General features: G+C 47.3%; 8 non-coding genes across 8 annotated transcripts; all 8 read right to left on the minus strand.

Annotated features, from left to right (window-relative positions):
* Positions 1-38: 38 nt before the first annotated feature.
* LOC137103607 (U6 spliceosomal RNA) lies at positions 39-145 on the minus strand. The gene has a single exon (XR_010911551.1). It is a non-coding gene; the product is annotated as a U6 spliceosomal RNA (small nuclear RNA).
* A 622-nt stretch (positions 146-767) lies between these two features.
* On the minus strand, positions 768-874 carry LOC137103612 (U6 spliceosomal RNA). Its single transcript, XR_010911552.1, has one exon. It is a non-coding gene; the product is annotated as a U6 spliceosomal RNA (small nuclear RNA).
* Positions 875-1431: 557 nt separating this feature from the next.
* Positions 1432-1538, minus strand: LOC137103616 (U6 spliceosomal RNA). Its single transcript, XR_010911554.1, has one exon. It is a non-coding gene; the product is annotated as a U6 spliceosomal RNA (small nuclear RNA).
* A 598-nt stretch (positions 1539-2136) lies between these two features.
* LOC137103626 (U6 spliceosomal RNA) lies at positions 2137-2243 on the minus strand. The gene has a single exon (XR_010911558.1). It is a non-coding gene; the product is annotated as a U6 spliceosomal RNA (small nuclear RNA).
* Positions 2244-2834: 591 nt separating this feature from the next.
* LOC137103632 (U6 spliceosomal RNA) lies at positions 2835-2941 on the minus strand. The gene has a single exon (XR_010911560.1). It is a non-coding gene; the product is annotated as a U6 spliceosomal RNA (small nuclear RNA).
* Positions 2942-3297: 356 nt separating this feature from the next.
* LOC137103307 (U6 spliceosomal RNA) lies at positions 3298-3404 on the minus strand. The gene has a single exon (XR_010911457.1). It is a non-coding gene; the product is annotated as a U6 spliceosomal RNA (small nuclear RNA).
* A 557-nt stretch (positions 3405-3961) lies between these two features.
* Positions 3962-4068, minus strand: LOC137103634 (U6 spliceosomal RNA). Its single transcript, XR_010911561.1, has one exon. It is a non-coding gene; the product is annotated as a U6 spliceosomal RNA (small nuclear RNA).
* A 599-nt stretch (positions 4069-4667) lies between these two features.
* On the minus strand, positions 4668-4774 carry LOC137103637 (U6 spliceosomal RNA). The gene has a single exon (XR_010911562.1). It is a non-coding gene; the product is annotated as a U6 spliceosomal RNA (small nuclear RNA).
* Positions 4775-5000: the final 226 nt, after the last annotated feature.

Raw genomic sequence — 5000 nt, forward strand, 5'->3', positions numbered from 1 at the left:
CTGAATTGCGGTCAAGTTTAGGACACTGTGTCCATATCAAAATGTGGAAACGCTTCACGAATTTGCGTGTCATCCTTGCGCAGGGGCCATGCTAATCTTCTCTGTATCGTATCCAATTTGTCATATGTGCTGCCTGAGCAAGCACAGCAGCTCTGAGGTGACGGGCGCTTTTTAAACCTCCCTCGGGTGAAACGGCCCTTTGGTCATGGTGCAGACAAACGAGGCGGCATCTCATTCTAATCTGGGCGGTGCCCACTGTGCATGCCTGGCCGGATCCTCTTCGCAGCTTCCAGTCTATGCGTTCCTTTTTGTACGCAAAGACTGGATAGGGTTGATGCAATCCTCAGGGTTTAGAAACTTCTTCAAGAAAGGCTTTTTCTGTAGAGCAGCTGCAATCCCTACTTTCTCTGCCAGCATGTCGGCTAACAGTACGAATCGGGAAGGGGCCGGAGATGACTCTGTACCCACTAATACGCGCAGTGCCGACATTCTCAATCTCTCAGACGACTTGCTGATGACAGCAAGTCACCAAAGTCAACATTCTATGCTTGTCAGAACAAATCTTTCAACATTTCTAAAGAACTCAACAACGTCTTTGAAAGTGCCACAGAATTCTGGGGAGTTGCAGGGGAAGTGTATAAAATATCTTTGAAAGTCTAAGACACCTTTTAAAAGGTATCTGACAGGATGGGCGCATAGTCAACACAGGTTAACCAGACACTTATCTGCCTGAATTGCGGTCAAGTTTGGGACACTGTGTCCATATCAAAATGTGGAAACGCTTCACGAATTTGCGTGTCATCCTTGCGCAGGGGCCATGCTAATCTTCTCTGTATCGTATCCAATTTGTCATATGTGCTGCCTGAGCAAGCACAGCAGCTCTAAGGTGAACGGCGCCTTTTACACTTCCTTCGGGTGAAACGGCCCTTTGGTCATGGTGCAAACAAAAGAGGCAGCATCTCATTCTAATCTGGGCGGTCCACGTGGTTCCACATTCCACCAAGGCTTGTGACAGCAAGTCATCAAAGTCAACAATTAATGCTTGTCGGAAGAAATCTTTTATCTTTGAAAGACGATCCCAATCTCTCGGAGGACTTCCTGGAATTCTCCAATAACTCTTTCACCATTTTCCAACATTTTTGAAGACAGGATGGGCGCATAGTCAACACGGGTTAACGAGAGTCACAAATCACCAAAGTCAACAATCTATGCTTGTCAGAAGAAATCTTTCAACATTTCTAAAGACCTCAACAATATCTTTGAAAGTGCCACACCAGTCTGGGGAGTTGCAGGTGAAGTCTATAAAACATCTTTGAAAGTCTCAGACACCTTTTAAAAGGTCTCTGACAGGATGGGCGCATCGTCAACACGGGTTAACCAGACACCTACCTGGCTGAATTGCGGTCAAGTTCAGGACACTGTGGCCATACCAAAATGTGGAAACGCTTCACGAATTTGCGTGTCATCCTTGCGCAGGGGCCATGCTAATCTTCTCTGTATCGTATCCAATTTGTCATATGTGCTGCCTGAGCAAGCACAGCAGCTCTAAGGTGACTGGCGCTTTTTAAACCTCCCTCGGGTGAAACGGCCATTTGGTCATGGTGCAGACAAAAGAGGTGGCATCTCATTCTAACCTGGGTGGTGCCCACTGTGCATGTCTGGCCAGAGCCTCGTCGCAGGTTCCAGACTATGTGCTCCCTTTTGTCTAGGGAGTTGCAGTGGAAGTCTAACAAAATCTTTGAAAGTCTCAGGCAGCATTTAAAAGGGTTCTGACAGGATGGGCGCAAAGTCAACACGGGTTAACCAGACACTTGCCCGCCTGAATTGTCTGGGGAGTTACAGTGGAAGTCTAACAAAAATATTTGAAAGTCTCAGACAGCTTTTAGGAGGGCTCTGACAGGATGGGCGCAAAGTCAACACAGGTTAACTAGACACTTGCTCGCCTGAATTGTGGTCAAGTTCCTGGAATTCTCCAATAACTCTTTCACCATTTCCCAACATTTTTGAAGACAGGATGGGCGCAGTCTAAAACACCTTTTAAAAGGTCTCTGACAGGATGGGCGAATAGTCAACACGGGTTAACCAGACACCTACCTGCCTGAATTGCGGTCAAGTTTAGGACACTGTGTCCATATCAAAATGTGGAAACGCTTCACGAATTTGCGTGTCATCCTTGCGCAGGGGCCATGCTAATCTTCTCTGTATCGTATCCAATTTGTCATATGTGCTGCCTGAGCAAGCACAGCAGCTCTGAGGTGACGGGCGCTTTTTAAACCTCCCTCGGGTGAAACGGCCCTTTGGTCATGGTGCAGACAAACGAGGCGGCATCTCATTCTAATCTGGGCGGTGCCCACTGTGCATGCCTGGCCGGATCCTCTTTGCAGCTTCCAGTCTATGCGTTCCTTTTTGTACGCAAAGACTGGATAGGGTTGATGCAATCCTCAGGGTTTAGAAACTTCTTCAAGAAAGGCTTTTTCTGTAGAGCAGCTGCAATCCCTACTTTCTCTGCCAGCATGTCGGCTAACAGTACGAATCGGGAAGGGGCCGGAGATGACTCTGTACCCACTAATACGCGCAGTGCCGACATTCTCAATCTCTCAGACGACTTGCTGATGACAGCAAGTCATCAAAGTCAACAATTAATGCTTGTCGGAAGAAATCTTTTATCTTTGAAAGACGATCCCAATCTCTCGGAGGACTTCCTGGAATTCTCCAATAACTCTTTCACCATTTCCCAACATTTTTGAAGACAGGATGGGCGCATAGTCAACACGGGTTAACCAGACACCTACCTGCCTCAATTGCAGTCAAGTTTAGGACACTGTGTCCATATCAAAATGTGGAAACGCTTCACGAATTTGCGTGTCATCCTTGCGCAGGGGCCATGCTAATCTTCTCTGTATCGTATCCAATTTGTCATATGTGCTGCCTGAGCAAGCACAGCAGCTCTGAGGTGACGGGCGCTTTTTAAACCTCCCTCGGGTGAAACGGCCCTTTGGTCATGGTGCAAACAAAAGAGGCAGCATCTCATTCTAATCTGGGCGGTCCACGTGGTTCCACATTCCACCAAGGCTTGTGACAGCAAGTCATCAAAGTCAACAATTAATGCTTGTCGGAAGAAATCTTTTATCTTTGAAAGACGATCCCAATCTCTCGGAGGACTTCCTGGAATTCTCCAATAACTCTTTCACCATTTCCCAACATTTTTGAAGACAGGATGGGCGAATAGTCAACACGGGTTAACCAGACACCTACCTGCATGAATTGCGGTCAAGTTTAGGACACTGTGGCCATACCAAAATGTGGAAACGCTTCACGAATTTGCGTGTCATCCTTGCGCAGGGGCCATGCTAATCTTCTCTGTATCGTATCCAATTTGTCATATGTGCTGCCTGAGCAAGTACAGCAGCTCAAAGGTGACTGGCGCGTTTTACACCTCCTTCGGGTGAAACGGCCCTTTGGTCATGGTGCAAACAAAAGAGGCGGCATGTCATTCTAATCTGGGCGGTCCACATGGTTCCACATTCCACCAAGGCTGGTGACAGCAAGTCATCAAAGTCAACAATTAATGCTTGTCGGAAGAAATCTTTTATCTTTGAAAGACGTTCCCAATCTCTCGGAGGACTTCCTGGAATTCTCCAATAACTCTTTCACCATTTTCCAACATTTTTGAAGACAGGATGGGCGCATAGTCAACACGGGTTAACCAGAGTCACAAATCACCAAAGTCAACAATCTATGCTTGTCAGAAGAAATCTTTCAACATTTCTAAAGACCTCAACAATATCTTTGAAAGTGCCATACCAGTCTGGGGAGTTGCAGGTGAAGTCTATAAAACATCTTTGAAAGTCTAAGACACCTTTTAAAAGGTCTCTGACAGGATGGGCGCATCGTCAACACGGGTTAACCAGACACCTACCTGGCTGAATTGCGGTCAAGTTCAGGACACTGTGGCCATACCAAAATGTGGAAACGCTTCACGAATTTGCGTGTCATCCTTGCGCAGGGGCCATGCTAATCTTCTCTGTATCGTATCCAATTTGTCATATGTGCTGCCTGAGCAAGCACAGCAGCTCTAAGGTGACTGGCGCTTTTTAAACCTCCCTCGGGTGAAACGGCCATTTGGTCATGGTGCAGACAAAAGAGGTGGCATCTCATTCTAACCTGGGTGGTGCCCACTGTGCATGTCTGGCCAGAGCCTCGTCGCAGGTTCCAGACTATGTGCTCCCTTTTGTCTAGGGAGTTGCAGTGGAAGTCTAACAAAATCTTTGAAAGTCTCAGGCAGCATTTAAAAAGGGTTCTGACAGGATGGGCGCAAAGTCAACACGGGTTAATCAGACACTTGCCCGCCTGAATTGTCTGGGGAGTTACAGTGGAAGTCTAACAAAAATATTTGAAAGTCTCAGACAGCTTTTAGGAGGGCTCTGACAGGATGGGCGCAAAGTCAACACAGGTTAACTAGACACTTGCTCGCCTGAATTGTGGTCAAGTTCCTGGAATTCTCCAATAACTCTTTCACCATTTCCCAACATTTTTGAAGACAGGATGGGCGCAGTCTAAAACACCTTTTAAAAGGTCTCTGACAGGATGGGCGAATAGTCAACACGGGTTAACCAGACACCTACCTGCCTGAATGGCGGTCAAGTTTAGGACACTGTGTCCATATCAAAATGTGGAAACGCTTCACGAATTTGCGTGTCATCCTTGCGCAGGGGCCATGCTAATCTTCTCTGTATCGTATCCAATTTGTCATATGTGCTGCCTGAGCAAGCACAGCAGCTCTGAGGTGACGGGCGCTTTTTAAACCTCCCTCGGGTGAAACGGCCCTTTGGTCATGGTGCAGACAAACGAGGCGGCATCTCATTCTAATCTGGGCGGTGCCCACTGTGCATGCCTGGCCGGATCCTCTTCGCAGCTTCCAGTCTATGCGTTCCTTTTTGTACGCAAAGACTGGATAGGGTTGATGCAATCCTCAGGGTTTAGAAACTTCTTCAAGAAAG

The sequence above is a fragment of the Channa argus genome, chromosome 1 (assembly GCF_033026475.1).
Source record: "Channa argus isolate prfri chromosome 1, Channa argus male v1.0, whole genome shotgun sequence".
NCBI classification, from domain to species: domain Eukaryota; kingdom Metazoa; phylum Chordata; class Actinopteri; order Anabantiformes; family Channidae; genus Channa; species Channa argus.